We start from the raw sequence: 20,155 nt of genomic DNA, 5'->3' as shown, positions 1-20,155 counted from the left end.
ACACCTGCTGCAAAGAAACCATTGCACACCAATTAGTTGTCTCTAAGAAGTTTGCAAAACCATTTTGTCGCACACGTGGTGAATAATAAGTATCACTGGGCATACCTTCTGGATTTGTTCTCATCTTACACGCTTTTACCAATTTCTCCACGTGGGGTGGATGAAATATAATGAAATATTAATCGATAATCAACTTATTTTTCAGAGCCATCACACAGTGCATGCTTGGGAAAAGGTACAACTGTAATTATTAACAAATTACCTTAAATGGGTCTAAAAAATACATTCTGAAGAGATTAATTGGATAATGAACATTAAAGGGAAATTATTCCCCACTTTATCAGGATATGTGTTAATGCTTGGTAGACAACTAGTGGATCCGTAAGTATAGATTTAAAGAGTTAAGGAGTGGATTTTGAGCAATTAATAACTGATTACAATGTATAATCCTATAAATGAACCCCTTAGGTTGAAATTGACACCAACACATGGTTGCTCCAGCAAGTAATATATGTCTTCAAAATGGATTCCACCAACCATGAAATGTTCCAATTTCTTCAAAATCTATGTTAACACAAGATGCCTTTTTATGGTTAAAGCCCTACCTTCGTTTTCCTGTTTGTAATTCTTGATTTTTGAAAGACCTGGTATTACCTGTCAGAATATGTGAGCTCACCCATGCTTCTGTTTTAAAGAAGGGATAGTGTCTTTCGACAGCAAGTGAGGACTGTTTTTTCCTCGAAATCTCTGAATATTGATTGGTGTGATTTACAGGCTGTCTAATTGCATCACACCAGTTCCAGAGGGGGGATCCTCCCCAATACAGATTATACATTAAGGAAACAATATCATAGAAAAACACAACAAACGTCCTTTATTCAGTTATAAATATTACTGCCTTCAAAAAAATATAAATTGATTAATTTTGTCCAGGAATAACAGACACAGGCCCTCATTCTGACCCTGGCGGTTCCCTACCGCCAGGGCCAACGGGGGCGGGAGCACCGCCGACAGGCCGGCGGTGCTCCCTTGGTCATTCTGACCGCGGCGCTTTGGCCGCGGTCAGAACGGGAAAACCGGCGGTCTCCCGCCGGTTTTCCACTGACCCTTAGAATCCTCCAAGGCGGCGCAGCTCGCTGCGCCGCCGAGGGGATTCTGACCCCCCCTACCGCCATCCTGTTCATGGCGGGAAAGCCGCCATGAACAGGATGGCGGTAGGGGGGGTCGCGGGGCCCCTGAGGGCCCCTGCCGTGCCCATGCCCATGGCATGGGCACGGCAGGGGCCCCCTAACAGGGCCCAACTAGGCTTTTCAGTGTCTGCGATGCAGACACTGAAAAGCGCGACGGGTGCTGCTGCACCCGTCGCACGCCTTCCACTCCGCCGGCTCGATTCCGAGCCGGCTTCCTTGTGGAAGGCGCTTTCCCGCTGGGCCGGCGGGCGATCTGAATCAGATCGCCCGCCGGCCCAGTGGGAAAGTCAGAATACCCCTCGCGGTCAATTGACCGCGGGGCGGTATTCAGGCGGATTCCGACGGGCGGGCGGCAACCGCCGCCCGCCTAGGTCGGAATGACCACCACATTCTCATATTTGGCAAATTGTCTAATTTGTCTCTATGTTGCAGTTGTTCCTCTACACCACGTTTTCCTTTCCAGTATATTTGAGGTAGATGCAATGTAAATACCGTGGGCGACCCTATCTAACAATGCCAGGCAGCATTGGCTTTGCTTGGAAGGTAATAGTTCCTCTAATATTAGTGCAGTGAACTCTTTTAGACTTTGAATATGGATATAAAGTTATGTTCTTGAATTACAGCATAAATCAGTTGGCAGTGATAGAGCCCACGTTTTCTTTACATTACACAATTAAAATGGCAAATTGTTATAGCAGGTGAATTGATTCTGGGAGAAAAGCGTCTAATGGGCAAGGACACAGAAACCTGGTGGAGTATTCGTATTATCAATTTATATAAAGCGTTCACAATCAAAATGGAAAAAACAATAATTTGCAAAAAGAAAAATAACTCCATCCTGTATGGAGGGAGGGGTTGAAAATTTGATGGCATGTTGTTTAAATGTGAATAAGACAGTTATGCCGGCCACTAGCAAACTCCACATAGCCATACATATTCCAGGAACCCTCACACCGGTCACCATTTACATATGCAGGGATGTACATTCGACCAGAAGTAGTTCTCATTTGTACTGTTCACACACTTATTTGTACTTCAGGGAAAACCCTTTTCAACTACAGTCAGTCAGTTTTTAGGAAAGTTCGCTCCAGTTTTACACCCAGATATTGATTGTCTTCTCCCTTTGGCAGGAGTTAGTTTAGAAGAGTTATCAAGGTGTGAACCAACCTCAAGATGGTTCCCGAATACCAACCATTTGTGAGTTTGAAGGTGTTCACCAAGTTTATCCAGTAGAACCACACTAAATCACCATAACCTTGCCCATATTAGCAGACTTACAGACAAATTCCACCACAGTAATGCAGTTACTGTGTGAGTAAACATTCGTGCTGCAACTCTGCGCTATACTCCTTATGGCTAAACCACTGCCTCTCAGCAGTCAGACACTGCAATACTCTAGTGCTAGACACCCCACCTTCTTAGTGGGGGGATTCACAGAGGAAGGGAATTGCCACAACATGGCTGCTGAGGTAGCTCTCTGTCTGATGCCATACAGGGGTAAGGGCAGATCCTAGTAGTTGCTGGTAAATTGTCCCTGTTTTGATGCCCAACGTTGCACGGCTAGCCATGGCATAAATTATTTCTTGTAGTAAAAAGACTCAAACTTCCATGGACCGAATAGACTGGCGGCGATTAGGGTGGTATAACTTTCACCTAGGGAGAAATCATAAACTTTGACCACTTTCTCAAAGAAAAGATTTGTCAAATTTGCACACCTACGAATAGTATTTGGATTTTTTTATATATATACTCAGCACTAAAAAATAGGATAAGTGGAAACATACCATAGCATCCTTGACACATTGTGGCATTACGTAGAGCCTTTGTTCGATTGACTTGAGACTGTAAACAGAACTACATTAAAAGGATGGAAACCCAGACTTTCCTAGCTAGCTGAGGACTAACCAAAGTGCCCCACAGGATAATATTTTCCAGAGCGGCCTATGTTATTTCATCTGTAACTACTCAGAAAGGTGCATGTACAGCTGTAGATTTAGTTACATGTAAACTATTGAACTAAGGTGTAAATCTACACATTTGTGCTATTCACCATTTTCCGAGTGTAGATTTACACCTAAATGTAGCCTTACTTTTCTCCACCACCTGAAACCAGAGATCACCCCATTGAAAAGATAGGAGAGGTGAAGGCTGAGATTTCCGCATTGTTTAGTAGGTAAATAGTGCAACTGTAATACTACTTGATGTACTACAAAATGCTGTTTGTGAATCAGGTTCAAAATGTCCCTTCAGACCTATTCTTTTTGAAAATCATGCTGTTAACTGAACATACATTATCAGAGTTCTAGCCCTATGTTAAAATATGGAACAAAATGATGGATGGAATGCTTGAATTAATTCCTGCCACTGGCAACCACACTGGACCACATCTCAGTCCATCTTTATTTTGCATCCCATGCCACCTCAGTTTGGACCCAGCTATACCCAATTCAGTCTTGACTCTGCTCCAATGGAAATGGCCCAACCCAGACTGCCAAGCCAGGTAGTCCCTGAACCGGAAGACAAGCAACCCAGGACCGGTTTCGGCCTAGTTAGGGCTCAACAGCCAGGTACAGCTTGTTTCCAGTGATACAGTGTACGTGGCATCCACATCTGGGCATACCTTTCCCACTGGGGTGCAAAATAGTGATGGACTGGGATGCAAGCCGAGTGATTAACACTGGCTGAGATTCATGCAAGCAGTCCATCCATCACTTTTTTGTACACTTTAGTATGTCATTATAAGTGTGACAGGTAGGCCGAGACATGGGTCACATACACACTGTCACTAGACTAAATTTGACAAATATGGGGTTTCTATTTTGAGCCTCATTGTTAAAACTAAAGACAACAGTTAAGAATCATAGACACTAGGGATGGGGTTGGCTACGATGATAGACATGACTGTTGATTTCTACTGAGCTCAGCCATTAATCTGTTTTCACCAAGGACTCGAGGGATACGAGGGAGACTCGAGTGGCCCACTGCATTACCATGGACTGCTGGTTCGCCTGTGGCTGCCCTAAGGTGACCGGGTGAGTTCACTGCTGCTTGCGAGACACAGTGGTGCCACCAAGGAAGTCAGGGCCGGGCCTCAGAGCTGGGGGCTGTCTGAAGACATGTAGAGCAGGAGGTGAGCATCCTATTTCTTCCCCACCTCTTTCCCAGTCCTATCCAGATGCGTCCACGCAGAGCCCAGACAATGGTGCGGCCTTACCCGGTGAGTGGGGAGAACACATCGTCCTTTCTGAGATGAGGCCGGTGCAGCAGTCACCCACTAAGAACTCACAGCCACAATCTGCGACTTATACCTTCTCTGCCTGCTGCGGCCACTGTGGATGAACTGCTTGGGAGCTGCCTGGACACGGGGATGTGTTGGTCCTCGGATTCTGCCAGAACACCGGCCCCTTGGTGGGAGAGAAGGAAGGCTGAGGTCGATCCAGCCTTGACAGTGTGTGGCCCTCCCCCATGATGGTAATGGATAGGGAGTGTGGGGAATGAAGGAAGACGAATTAAAGGTCTGTTGATCCTGTCCTAAAGGCTTCTTCCTCTAACACTGTCGCTGCTGAAGCCAGCAAGGCCCATCCCAGACCGCGTTCCTCACTTGGGTTGGCAGCAACTGGCTTGCACAAGTGCGGACTCCAGTACCAGCATATATTGACGGCTACCAACAGTGACTCAAAGTAGATTCACAACTGCGGAACTTCCTGTGGAACTATAAATCTCCAAGAATAGCCCTATCCAAATGCTGTACATACACATACGATGGGGGCAGTGCTGCCCCGGATAGTGCCTCTAGAGGGTGTCTCACCTAGTAATTATCAGTCAATGGTGGTTTGATAACACAGAAGACCCTGCATTCACGTCTGACGGATGGGCAATGAATGACCCACCTCACCTACACTTGCTTTATGGTGGAGCTTCTTCCGCTTCCCAAACCAGGGGCACTGCAAGTATCAAGAGAGACACCTACAGAGCACTCGGGTGGTCAGGACGTCTGACTAGAGAGACTCCCCTGTGGTTTGCGACCACACTGAGACAAGTGTCTGAGCCATGGATTTCAAATCTTGGGATATAATCGGTGTTTCTAAGGTCGGAAATGTTATAACGGGGTTGATGTTAAAATCCTTTGCAGAACTACAGGTGGAGTTTGAGCAACAGCACCGGCTGCTCTTCAGGTATCTGCAGCTCCAGCATGCTCTATTGCCCTACATAGCAGGTCTGGAATACCTACTGGACTATAGACCAATAGAGGTTAAGGTCCTACTTGTTGGACTAACTGTCCACAACATTTCCCACATGTACCATTCACTGATGGTTAACTAGAAAGATGCACTTGACCAACTACAGTCAGCGAGGGTTGAGGACCACTATCAGGTAATGATTGGAGGGAGGCTTGAGCCGTCTGTCCGCGAGGCAGCAATTACTTCACAGGTTATACTCATCCAATTGAAATATTTACACAAGGTCTACTACACGCAGGAAGGGATGGAGAATGGAGTCAATAGCGTGGCCGAATTGTCTGAGATATGGGACTCAGAGAGAGAATCTGCTACACACGGTTTAGGCATGTCCAAGGAGAGATCAACCCAACGCAACGTATCATCCAATTACTATTTCAAGCAAAGCAGACTCAGCCAATTCTAATACATTTTATTTAATGTATTTATTTATTATGCTCGCTCAAGGGACAGTACTCTGTATAAGTGCAACAAACTCACAGCAAGGAGACAGCAGAAATCAGGGATTTAACAGAAAAGCCAATACTGTAGCTGAGGGAGTAAGTTAAAAGTTGTATTTTATATGTTGTGGTAATTTTTTAATTAGTTTCATTAAATCTAATATATATTTTGTTTTTAAAGGCATCTTTGTAATCCGTATGCTTTTTTTCCCATAGAGAAATAAACATGAATCTAATTTATTTTTTACATTTAAAATATTGTTACTTTTTTTAAATTAATGTATTTTAAGTTGAACCATTATTTTTAAGCATTATAGTAAATATTAGTAAATATTTTTTAATTGTTTGGTAGTACTTCCTATTTTCCTTATTTCTTGCATGTGGTTTATTTTTTCGGATAATTTTAATGCTTTTCTGTACTGTATTATTCCTTTTTTATTGTTAAACAGATTTAATTGGAGTTTCAGCTTACATATACCTACATGTCATTCACGTAGTAAATAAACATTGCCACCATAGTACTTCAAAATGGATAATGGCATAGAAGAATGTAAAATAATGGCTCAAATGTATCTGATAACATCAGTACGTCATCCCATCCCTTGCGAGGGCACTTAGTCCATCCCCTTCATTAAGTTAATATAACAACATGATAACATACTTCTCCCCTTAACTCCTTCCTCCCACCGACATGTCTTGATTGGTCTGAACGTCATAAGTAATATATGCAACAGCATGAAGGAGCGACCCCAGTTGGTCCTATGTACCAGTCCCATCCCTTGTGGATTTCCACCTCTCCAGTTCTCGTAGTTGCAACCCTTGTGAAGGATTTTCAGCCCACAGTGTGTACACTGTATCTAGGGGGTAAGCAGCTCCTTTTCAGTGGTGTGAGGGCCCAGGCTCTGCAGTGCATCTACTAATGTCTCCCAGGCTCTTGCCCCTTTTAGGTAACCTTACCCTTGTTTGGCTTTTTAAAGTTCCAACTCACTCTCATAGCTCACCCACCATAACAACTCCCTCTTCCACAATGGAAACCTGGGTACCCTTTGGATCCTCCCAATTTCTAGTAATTTCTCTCTTTGCCATTGAAGGGATTGTAGGGAGCTTGGTTCTGGTTGCAGTATCCTGCCCCCCCCCCCACACTTTTTGCCTGTTTTTTCAATGTAACGTTGACTGAAGTGTACTGGGTTCCTGCTAACCATGTCCCCAGTGCCAGTGTTCCTTCCCCAAAACATGACACCTGGTCACTTGATGCCCAAGTGACTAGATACTTCAGCCCCCCTGTAAGTCCCTAGTAGATGGTACCCCTAGTACCTAGAACATGGGTACTGAAGAGGACCCCTGAGAGCTGCAGCACAACTTGTGCCACTCTGAGGGACCCAGCACTAACCGTATGCATAGATGATTGCAGGCTGCATGACAAGGTGCTCCCAAAACTGAAAACATGACATGACACACACTTGTGTGCCATGTCCCCAAAAACACTACTTCTAATATATGTAAGCCGCCCCTACAGCAGGTCTTCAAGCCTAAGGCAGGGTGCATTATGTTAGAAGTGAGGGCATATATGCATGAACAAATATGTCCCTACTATGTCTTTGTTGATTCTTAGACATTGTAAGTGTATAGGGAAGCCATTTAAATACATGTGCTGGACACTGGTCACTACAAGTTCCCCAGCTTCAAGATAGCTTCTCTGAACGTAGGGATGTTTGGTGTCAAATATCTCACATTAATAAACCCTCACTGAGTCCAGTGATGGATTTATTAATGCATGCACCCAGGCAACACCTTAGAGGTGCCTCCTTAAAAAGCTACCAACTCCTAGTGAGCTCACTGACCGGTTTTGTCCAGCCTGCCACCAACAGACAAGAATCTGATCTCCCAGGGGGTAATTCTCCATTTTCGAGAGGTCGGAAACAAAAACCTGTCTGGGCTGGGTTGTCACCGACCGACCCTTCCCCACAGGATGACCTGCATTCCATGGGAGGAGCTTCAAAGAAGCCCACTGCCTTTAGTATGCAGATCTGACCTTCTTCAGGGGAAAGTGCCAACTCTTCTGTCCCAGGGCCCATCCGGCACCTGGACAGGCAGGAAAACTAGCCATGCAAGAAGCATATCACACTTCCAGCATGGAACACCCATAGGGTGACCAGCCTTAAGTGGACATGACTTAGGAAATTCTGCCATCTTGCATGTGGTAGAATTTAGTAATCCCAGACTGGGTAAAGCCCACTCCCTACATGAAATGGCCATCTAGGGGGTGTAGTGACCCAAGGGTAAGTAGCCTATTGGCTACTACCGTTCACTCCGCTTTTAGCCCCCTAAATTGAGTATTTAGGGGACCCTGATACCAGATCCTCGAACGCTGAGCACGAAAGAAGTAGTGTACAAAAAGCCTGCTGAACCAGAGAACTGAGGAGCACAACTGTCTTGGTGCCAACCTAGCCAGCCTGCCTGCTGCACCCGACCCTCAGGAGAAATTGACCTGTCCTGCTGCTGCAGCCTCCAAGAAATGGGGAGAGCTGCCGGTGGTTCACCAATGGCCAGGAGGAACTCCCTTGGAGTAGAGGAGCTGCTCCTGTACATCCGCTGTCACCCAAGAAAGGCCTGAGAGGACCGGACTGCCAGAAACCCAACACCAGAAATCACCTCTGCTCCTGAGCTGCCTAGTTCATGTTGCAATGGGCCAACAGTGTCAGCTTGGTCTCCAAGCCCTCCAGAAAACAAGTCAACCCTGTGCTTGCCCACTGTAGACTTCACAACAATGTCTGTAAACTGTTTTTTCAGACACCCCCTGCAACCGCAAGTGACCAAGAGGCAAAGACCTGATGCCCTAGGGCACATCTGCACCTGTCCGACCCGGGCCAAGGAGTAGAGAACCAGCAGTATCCCCACACTCACCTCATGAGATCTGAGCCCACTTGTTGGCTTTGTCAGACTGGATCCCCAGTCCACTCCTACAGAGTGTTTCTGAGGGCCCCACAGCAACCGCGAGGAACTCCAGTGCTGGACCCGACACCAGAAGACACCCCTGCACCCATGCCCTATAGCCCGATGAGGAGTGGACTGAAGGTGCCCCATGTGTCCAAGGACCTTAAGAGTCGAGCCTCCCCTGTGGGTTCCTCTGGACTGTCCTTCCAGTCCATCCCTGCAGTGACTTTGTAACTGGACTGATCCTCATAGACTTGAATGGGACATCCAACACCGTAACAGACCTTCGCACCCAGATGAAACACAGCTCGCCGAGGTGACCTGTTGGTGTGGCCTTGGACCTTGCAGCAAAACCTCCTTAAGTCCTGGAGATTGGTCCCGTAAGTCGTTGTACTCTATCTGGATTGCCGTCTTTGTTTTCCTCTATAGTATTGCATTGCAGCTTTCTGAAAAATGCACTGTGTTTACTTTTGATAACTTGAAAGTAACTCACCTGACTCCGGTGATCTTGATATCAAATCTTATATAAAAGTACGTGTTATTTTTATAAATAAGTGTCGGATTTCTTTATTGAGTGTGTGTTTCACTTACTGCATGAGTGTGTGCCTCACATGCTTAGCACTACCCTCTGATATGCCTAACTGCTCAACCACATGTAGGAGGCTGGCCTGGCTTGTAGTGGGTACCAGAGGTACTTACACCTTGTGCCAGGTCCAGTTATCCCTTATTAGTGTAGAAGAGGTGTTTCTAGCAGCTTAGGCTGATAGAAGGTAGCTATGGCAAAGCAGCTTAGGCTGAACTAGGAGACATGTAAAGCTCCTACTATACCACTGGTGTCATATGCACAATATCATAAGAAAACACAATACACAGAATTACTAAAAATAAAGGTACTTTATTTTTATGACAATATGCCAAAAGTATATCAGTGAGTACCCTCAGTATGAGGATAAGATGTATACACAAGATATATGTACACAAACCAAAATTATGCAGGTAATAGCAGGAAAAGTAATGCAGGCAGTGTAAAATTACAGTAGATTGCAATAGGAGCACATAGGTGTAGGGGCAACACAAACCATATACTCCAAAAGTGGAATGCGAATCACGAATGGACCCCAAACCTATGTGAGCTTGTAGAGGGTCACTGGGACTGTAAAAAAACAGTGAGGGTTAGAAAAATAGCCCACCCCAAGACCATGAAAGGTAAGTGTAAAGTGCACCTACTACCCCCAGAGAGCACGGAAGTCGTGATAGGGGATTCTGCAGGAAGAACAAACACCAGCAATGCAACAACAGGGGATTTCCAGACCTGAGTACCTGTAAGACAAGGGGACCAAGTCCAATAGTCGCGACAGTGTCAAGAGTGGGCAGGAGCCCAGGAAATGCCAGCTGAGGGTGCAAGGAAGCTGCCACCTGTTGGAAGAAGCTTGGAGTTCTGCAAGAAAGAAGAGAGCTAGAAACTTCTCCTTTGGAGGATGGATGTCCCACGTCGCAATGAAGCTTGCAGAGGTGTTCCCACGCAGAAAGACTGCAAACAAGCCTTGCTAGCTGCAAGGGTCGCGGTAGAGGTTTTTGAGTGCTGCTGTGGCCCAGGAGGGACCAGGATGTCACCACTTGGAAGAGGAGACAGAGGGGGCGCCCAGCAACTCAGGGAGCCCTCACAAAAGCAGGCAGCACCCGCAGCAGTACCTGAGCAGGCACTTGAAAGAAAAGTGAACCGGAGTCCACCCGAAGTCACAAAAGGGAGTCCCACGACGCCGGAGGACAACTCAGAAGGTTGTGCACTGCAGGAAGGAGTGTCGGGGACCCAGTCTTGGCTGTGCACAAAGGAAATCCTGGAAGAGTGTACAGGAGCCGGAGCACTTGCAAATCATGCGGTACCCAGCAATGCAGTGGGGAGGCAAGGACTTACCTCCACCAAACTTGGACTGAAGAGTCACTGGACTGTGGGAGTCACTTGGACAGAGTTGCTGAGTTCCAGGGACCACGCTCGTCGTGCTGAGAGGGTACCCAGAGGACCAGTGATGCAGTCTTTTGGTGCCTGCGGTTGCAGGGGGAAGATTCCGTCGACCCACGGGAGATTTCTTCAGAGCTCCTGGTGCAGAGAGGAGGCAGGCCACCCCCAGAGCATGCACCACCTGGAAACAGTCGAGAAAGCCAGCAGGATGAAGCGATACAAGGTTGCTAGTAGTCGTCTTGCTACTTTGTTGCGGTTTTGCAGGCGTCCTGAGCAGTCAGCGGTCGATCCTTTGGCAGAAGGTGAAGAGGGAGATGCAGAGGAACTCTGATGAGCTCTTGCATTCGTTATCTGGTGAGATCCCCAAAGCAGAGACCCTAAATTGCCAGAAAAGGAGGTTTGGCTACCTAGGAAGGAGGATTGGCTACCAAGAGAGGTAAGAGCCTATCAGAAGGAGCCTCTGACGTCACCTGCTGGCACTGGCCACTCAGAGCAGTCCAGTGTGCCACAAACACCTCTGTTTCCAAGATGGCAGAGGTCTGGGACACACTGGAGGAGCTCTGGGCACCTCCCAGGGGAGGTGCAGGTCAGGGGAGTGGTCACTCCCCTTTCCTTTGTCCAGTTTCGCACCAGAGCAGGGCTGGGGGATCCCTAAACCGGTGTAGACTGGCTTATGCAGAGATGGGCACCATCTGTGCCCATCAAAGCATTTCCAGAGGCTGGGGGAGGCTACTCCTCCCCAGCCCTGACACCTATTTCCAAAGGGAGAGGGTGTAACACCCTCTCTCAGAGGAAATCCTTTGTTCTGCCTTCCTGGGCTAGGGCTGCCTGGACCCCAGGGGGGCAGAAACCTGTCTGAGGGGTTGGCAGCAGCAGCAGCTGCAGTGCAAACCCTGAAAAGGCAGTTTAGCAGTACCCGGGTTCTGTGCTAGAGACCCGGGGGATCATGGAATTGTCCCCCCAATGCCAGGATGGCATTGGGGTGACAATTCCATGATCTTAGACATGTTACATGGCCATGTTCGGAGTTACCATTGTGACGCTGTACATAGGTAGTGACCTATGTACAGTGCACACGTGTAATGGCGTCCCCGCACTCACAAAGTCCGAGGAATTTGCCCTGAATGATGTGGGGGCACCTTGGCTAGTGCCAGGGTGCCCATACACTAAGTAACTTTGCACCCAACCTTCATCAGGTGAAGGTTAGACATATAGGTGACTTATAAGTTACTTAAGTGCAATGGTAAATGGCTGTGAAATAAATTGGACGTTATTTCACTCAGGCTGCACTGGCAGGCCTGTGTAAGAATTGTCAGAGCTCCCTATGGGTGGCAAAAGAAATGCTGCAGCCCATAGGGATCTCCTGGAACCCCAATACCCTGGGTACCTCAGTACCATATACTAGGGAATTATATGGGTGTACCAGTATGCCAATGTGAATTGGTAAATTTAGTCACTAGCCTGTTAGTGACAAATTTGGAAAGCAGAGAGAGCATAACCACTGAGGTTCTGGTTAGCAGAGCCTCAGTGAGACAGTTAGGCATCACACAGGGAACACACACATATAGGCCATAAACGTATGAGCCCTGGGGTCCTGGCTAGCAGGGTCCCAGTGACACATAACAAACATACTGACAACATAGGGTTTTCACTATGAGCACTGGGCCCTGGCTAGCAGGATCCCAGTGAGACAGTGAAAACACCCTGACATATACTCACAAACAGGCCAAAAGTGGGGGTAACAAGGCTAGAAAGAGGCTATTTTCTCACACCACACTACCCAAAAAGAGAGCATTTGAGATGTCATTTGTGCCTCTGTGATACCTCTGGGGATTGCTTGGACTGTTTGAACAGTGTATCTCATTTTGTTCCTCTATATAAAGAGACAGCTTCCTACAGAGATTATAAATGCCAGATTCTGGAACTGGCTTGTAATTTTAGTTTTATCAGTGTGCAGGAACAAACTTAACAGAGAGTGCCCTGTAGTTCATGGTATGTCCCACTTTGTAACCTCGGGCAATGCTCCTGTGATGCTTCCCCAGTAATCAGTTAATTGCATACAATTCCAAAATATGTGGAAAAACTCAGCGCCTACCTCCCCATATCTTGGCCATTTGGTACTCTCCACCACAAACTATTAATTGAGTCTACAGGAGTAAGAAATTCTTTGTGCAATATATAGCAATTAAGGAGTTTAAATCAGACGTTTCTGGATATCTTGGGTATGCGCTCCAGGATGTGTTTCCAGTCTACATCTGGAATAGGGATCCCCAAATCATCTTACCAGTGGGCTTCGTAGGCAACTAAGGGCGAAAGCATGCCCCTGTATCATCTGTACAAGCAAGTCACCACCTTGAAGGTTCCTGAAGAGATAACCAGGTATTGTCAGCCTTTGGCCTGAGGTGGCTTCACTTGGCAAACCTTGTCCCCAGGGACTGCGGATGGCCGTCATCACCGCCCCATTAAAGGATAAGTGGCCCTGGCATGGATCATCCTTCAAACAGAACTCCTTGAACACAAAGAGTGTCTCGGCCTCTAAAACTGCTCCAAGCTTTGTCCCCCTGCTGCAACCCAATCTGACAGCCCTCGCTAATCCCCCTCATGCAGAAGCTCTGCCAGAAATCCTATTGGCATGTCAGTGGAGTATGACATTTTCATCTTGGTCTTCTGCAGGCTTCTGATGCAGAAACGGCGCACCACTTTCAACTCTGTAGGGTCCTCACCTCTGGGACAGTGAAGTTGAAGAAGTATTTTAGATAGTCTGTGAATGTCAGGGACAAAAGGACCAACCTCCTCTCCAGGTGAGAGCTGACCCGCTATCCATGCACTAGCCATTGGAGCTGTCCCACCAAATAATAGGTGCCAAATCGGTAATAGCTAACCCGCCCTCCACCACTGGTCTCTGAGATGTAGTCAGTGCTATACTTCTGCGGCCAGAGCCCCACAAAAATGCCATAACAAGCATATCTAGGTCACTAAAAAATGCCCTTGAGATCTACACCGGCAGCACTACAAAGAAATACAGCAGCCGAGGAAGAGCTACCATTTTCAACACGGCCTCAGCCCACCACCGAAAGGGGGAGCGTTTTCCATAATTTCATGCTGGAGCGAAGTGCCTTCAAGGCCTTTCCCACATTCCCCTCCAGTAAGTCCAATGGGTCATGAAAGATCTGCACTCCCAAGTACGGCAGACAACTAGGTTCCCACTGTAACCTCTCCAGACCCTCTGGCACTACCCTGGAGGCCATTGCAGGAAATAAGCAAGATGTCTTCCAATTGACCCGTAGGCCAGAGAGGGAACCAAAGTGCCACAGGAAATCACGTGCCCCTGCCAACGCTCCCTCCACATTGTGAAGAAAAAGCAAGAGGTTGTCAGCATATAACGTAGTATGGTGCATCTAGGTTCCCACCACTATACCTCCATATGCACCTCCCACTCTGGCATGCCAAGCCAGGAGCTCCATGACCAAAGCAAAAAGGAGAGGTGACAGTGGGCATCCCTGCCTCATACTTCACTCCACTCTATACTCTTCCGATATAAGGTAACCTGTGCAAACTCTGGCCTTTGGGTCTGAGTATAACATGGGTACTCGCAAACATTTCCCTGGGGGCCACAAAATACTGTCTGTGGCATGCCTGAGGGCCGCACCAATGCCAGCAGGGTGATGAATGGTCTGTGTAGGGGGCGCAAAGCAGATGCACGGTGTGGACAACAAAACATGAGAGGGAAAGCGATACTCATCTGGTGGCTGAACTGCAAAATCAGTCCTGGCTTCCCATTTGAGGAAACTGTGTGATCCTAGCAATTGGTTAATTTCACTTTGCCTTCTTTTTCCTTCATCACATGTAAGAGCCCCTTGAAATACACGAGGGCGGGCTGTGTGCTGTACAAAACCTTCTTAGTTGACTGATGGCATTGTTTTTATAATAGGGGTGGTGTGAATGTTTACAAGTTCGTGTTTGAAAACTATCACTTCTAATTAATGCCTCTCAATGCAGTGATTTAATCTGATCTAGTAAGGTAAAATGCTCATCCATGTTAATAAAATACACTTTCTTGAAGTTTGCACAGAGTTTATCACGTCTTTAAATGTTTAGTGCAAGAGGTTTTTAAAACTAAAGGTGTTCCTAATGATAAGTTGTCTAGGCTATTTAGTTAACATGTAAATAAAATATGCCCATTTCATAACTTTCTGAATGTTCCTCCTTTGTCAAGTGAGCAGCAGCCCAATAGTGCTGTTTACCAGGGGGCTGCAACTACGGGTCAGGAGGGCCACATGCGGCCCCCGGGCTGTACTTTGAGTATCCCTGGCATATAACAACCTAGTCCAGGGAAACAACATTTTCTCCGAGGCTCCGAGTATTTGCCTCCAGCAGCATAAGGAGCCTCCGAATATTAAGTGCTGTATTGTGACCTGGTAGAAACCCTGCTTGATCTCAGAGAATAAGGTTAGGCATGTGGTGAAGGAGTTGAGTGGTCAAGACCCAGCTAAGTATTTTGTAATCGATGTTGAGCATCAACAGCGGATGGTAAGCCTCCACATCACGAGCCGGCTTCCCTGGTTTCAGTAGAGGAACAATTAGGGACTTCCGTGTTGTAGGTGGTAATGAGCCCTTATTTCTAACTGCCTTATAAAGGTCAACCATCTTAAGAGCCAGGTCCCGTACATTAGCAGAGAAAAACTCGACCAGAAGGCCATCAGTGCCTGGTGTTTTATTTCAGGCCATGTTTTTATAGCTATCTGAATCACTGGGAGCATATCTTTCCCCATTTCCTCTGCCTCATGAGGAGAGATGGTAGGAAATGTCACTGGTGCCAGAAATGCCTCCACATCATCTGGCATGCACCCGATAGTACTCCTGTAAAGGTCAGAGTATTGTTTGTAGAATTCTTTGTTAATTTTTCATGTTGATAGATTTTAGAGCCCTGGCCAGTGTCTAGTTCTACAATCACTGAGTCAGCCATGCCAGCAATGATCCAGCGCACTCTCTCTTCACATGTATCTGGATCATATAATTTTTATAATCAAAACATCCTAGGCACTCTACCCATCCAGCCACTTTCTCTTTGGTCTTGAGGAGCTCAGTCTGCAATTCTGGATGTTCCGGCCCTTGCCGTTCAAGTGCTCGAGGCTCCCCCTCAGTCGACGAGACTTCCGTCAACAAGGTCTGCCGGACCCCTGCAGATTCAGAGATGCATCGAACTCTGACCACAGCCTTAAATCCATCCCACTCCACTTGGGGACATGACCCAGAACCAGTATTGTCACAAAAATAATTGTCAATAGCAGTCCTGATTGTATCCCTAAAGACCGGGTCTTCCAACAATTCTGGCCTCAACCTCCATTCCAGAATGCAGAGCCTAGGTCTCTCCCAGTCCAACCACACCATCAACGGGTCCTGGAGAGTTACTCAGTTGTGTGTACCAAGCCATGGACATCTGGCGAACATAAAAGCACATCTAGGCACATGTGGAGGTCATGTAAAGGAGAAAAGAATGAGTAGTAGTTTTACCCAGGATGATGGGAACACCAGGAACCTATTAGCCCCTAGTCCATCTGCCAGGCAGAAAATCCCCTGGCCACCCAGAGCACTAGAGAATCCCGCAATGGGGGTGGGATCGGTCAAGCACAGGGTCTGCAATACAGTTATAATTTCTTCCTAAAATAATCAAGCCCACTAGGTGAGGGCCCAATCCCCTTGACAAGCCAGCAAAAGCAGTTATCCGGTCTGTGTTTGGTACATATATGCTCCCCTTGGTGATGACCAGACCATCAAGCCGCCTGATGCCACCACATATGATCCATAGGGTCTATCAAGTGCCCAGTATGTTGGAAGGGAACCTCAGATCGAACTCGCACTGTGACATCTCGCATAAACTGAATATGTAGTGTGATATGCCTGCCCTTTCCATCTGCGCTGCAATGCTATCCCTTCCTTGGCACTAAGGTGTGTTTCCTGGAGGAGCGCGATCCGAACCCCCCTTCTATTGATATATGGCAGCACTTTGTGTCTCTTAGCCATGGAATGCATCCCCCTAATATTCCAAGAGAGGATTTTGTACTTCACAGGGGTCACCATTGTGCATAGTGAAGGCTGTACAGATGGCGTTGCCAGGTTTTTACCTCCCAGGCACAGGGGGCCACTCCCCCCTCCAAAATAATAAGGAACTCTTAGTCGAGGCACGCTGTATTAGTTTCCCCTCCTCTAACAAACAACAAATGTCCCAACTCCCATATCTCAGAATAAGCAGTTCAGCTCCACCCATCCAAACATCCATCCAACAAACAGAGATTTGTGGGTGCACCCACAGAAAATGCAAAGAGTTGAGGCTATGACCAATCTAGGGCTCCACTCCAGTCTCCCCCTCACCCGACAAATAGAACACAATCATATTAGGACCGCAAGGGCCCCCACACCTCATTCACAAAGAAACAACTAATTTGACTCAAAGGCTCTCCACCAACCACAACAGAAAGCTCACAGTTTGCCTTCTTCATTAGATACGTTCATCAGCTGTCCCAGGCGTAACAGTAAGGTAGGTCAGCATTACAGTCCTCCAAGGTGGCATCTTGAGTTATGTCTGAATCCTGGACCTCACCTACAGCCAGAGAGGGGGTTGGGCTTAGTCCATGCCTTCTTATCACAGCTACCACCTCCACCTCTCTTTGTTGCTCCTTTTGGACCTCTGCATCAGACGAGGCCCTGGCCTGGGCACCACCATTGCTCCACCTCAGTTTCCTTCATTTGGGTGTACATCCTGTGAAACCCCGGCTATGTCCGAACTGCAGGTGTGCCCCTAGCCGGTCCCACACCTCCTGGGAGGTGTGGAAGAACAGCACCCCCTCAGAGGTCACGACTCGCAGTCAGGCCAGGAACAACATGGCAGATTGCAGGCCCATTTGACGGAGCTGTCGCTGAGCATTGAGGAACGTGGAATGTTGCTTCTGGACTTCCTTTGTGAAGTCCAGGAAGATCATAACTTTGCTTTTAGCAACTTTAAGGTCCCCGCTTCTCCGGGCCTGGGCATGTATGTGATCATGATCTCTGTAATAAAGGAGGCGGACAACTACTGGCCTCAGCGGCAAGCCCGGCAGAATGGGCAATATGGGACCCTTTGCACTTGTTCTAGGGAATAAAAGGAAGATAGGCCATCTGGTGCCACTTCTTTCCACAGCCATCTCTCAAGAAACTGTAGCATATTGCTCCCTTCAGTGCTCTCTGGAAGTCCTACAATGAGAATATTGTTCCTGCGTAACCTGTTTTCACTGTCTTCTGCTTTGGTCTCCAATGTCTGGATTTTAGCTTCCATAGTTGTGAGTCATTCGTGCAGCATGGTCATGTCTGATAGAATCAGTCTTTCCATTGCTGTGACCCTGACCCTCATCCTTCAGAATGCTCAGGTCCGCCCCAAGGGTATCGATTTTTGTTTCCAACATCTCCTGAGAGTCAGGAATGGCCTGTAGGGCCTGTGGGGCCTTTCCAGGGCGCCCTCCTGTCCATCATCGGCCAGCACACTCGAGACCCAACTTTCTGAGCCTAGATCCTTTTTCCTAGTAGTTTTACCCATATCTACAATTCAGTGACCCACAGGTATCGTTGGGATGTAGCTCTGGCCCGACGATGAACCCACTTCAGTGCGGTCACCCCACTCCTCCTTCTGACTGCAAGTGTTATAAGGCCAAAGTTGTATGCCTAGTTGGTGCCCTAAGAAACCAGCACTTGACAGAGGCGCCTACCTCAGTATAATGGGGTGTCGCTAGTGGTGACAGACATGTATCAGATGTATCTTCTCCCTCTCTGAGCACACCCGGCAGTCCAGGAAAAAGCCCCAAACCCATGTGCTATTAGGGTTTCCGATTGGCTCTGCAGCCCGTAATGTCTCTGGGGTCAATATGGCGTCTTCAGCCTCCGGTTCTCCCTTGGCTACTGAGCAGTGTCTATTCAAAGGCCTCTTACCACCCTGGGTTTGGGGTAGCAGGGCCTATTGCCTTTGGAGAAACCTATGGGGGTCAGTAGGGCCAGTAGACAGATAAAGCCCCTCAAATGCCAGCCGACAGCAGTATGGCTGCAAGCTGCACCCACCCAGTTGACCTGTAAGTCCTGATTGCCCCTATATCCACCTCAAGTTGTCATCAGCTGTCAGCACCTCCTGCTCTGGTGCTGCTTTGGGGGAGAGGGCCTCCAAGCCATCAACACCTCATAGCGCTGTAGGCAAAGACCAGGGCCTTTACCTGTGTGTCAATCACTGGCCTTCTGTGCTGATCCTTGGCCGTCGATTGAGGACCCAGCGCAGGGCTGCCACACTCCTCCTCTGCACATTGTTTCCAGCGGTTAAGGCAGAGCCCTCTCAAAAAACCCTGGTTAGGCCTCAGAAGGACTCTGCTCATTGATACTTTGAGGTTTAGGCCTTGGGCTTACAGGCACCTCTGGAAGCAAATGCCTCAACCACAGCTGCGGCCTCCCCTCCGGCTCCCCCTGGCACTCACCCAGTGTGCCGTCTTGCTCCTACGCAGCCAGAGATCTCCTCTGTCTTCACTGGTCCAATGTGCAATCTACCAGGTGAAACATCAATTGCCACATAGCACAGGGGCACCAGGGGCACCATGGCAGCACCTGCCTCACAGGATCCTAGCGTGGCTGCACCACGGTATGGATTCAGATCTCAAGGCAATGCCTAGCAGTGCTCAGTCGCCATCGTCTCAGCACCAGCATGCTCGGCCTATACAGCATGCTCGGCCTATAACAAATCCAATATTGTTCGTTCTTGACCGCTGTGGGCCCCTGATGCAGATTGCGGCAGGCAGCAGTCCCAGGGAGACCCATAGGTATCGGGAGGGGTCCCCTGGCTGTAAATAAGTACAGGATGGTGGCAGGTGGGGGATTGCGGGGAGGGAGCTTGGAAGTATTCATTCGGCCACACCCCCTCTCTGTAATGTATTATTCCTAGGGCAATGTTAACTATAATTTAGTGGGAGTACCTTAATTTGGAAACCTAAAAGTACAGTATGTTCCCAAATGTCGTTAACTTTCTGATGGATTGGAATAGTAAATCTGACCCCCTCCAAAGTCCAACACGTTCCCCCAGGAGGTTAAGTATGTATATGGAATAGTAGACCTCCTAATCCCCCAGGTCCAGCACTTTCCCAGTGTAGTTAAGACTGAAGTGGGAATAGTAACTTCCCCACACCCCCGAAGTCCCACACTTTCCCCAATGAGGTTAAATCTGTATTGGGAATAGTACATTTGACTCCCACCCACCTAACCCCTCAAATAACAGTTCAATACTTTTCCCAAATGTGATTAAGTTTGGATTAGGACGGAAATAGTAAATCTGTCCAACACGTTCCCCAATATAGTTAAGTTTGGAGTTGGAATAATAAACCTCACCAT

The sequence above is a fragment of the Pleurodeles waltl genome, chromosome 6 (assembly GCF_031143425.1).
Source record: "Pleurodeles waltl isolate 20211129_DDA chromosome 6, aPleWal1.hap1.20221129, whole genome shotgun sequence".
Lineage (NCBI taxonomy): Eukaryota > Metazoa > Chordata > Amphibia > Caudata > Salamandridae > Pleurodeles > Pleurodeles waltl.
The sequence above is the reverse complement of the archived record's forward strand: the minus strand, read 5'-3'. Positions refer to the sequence as shown.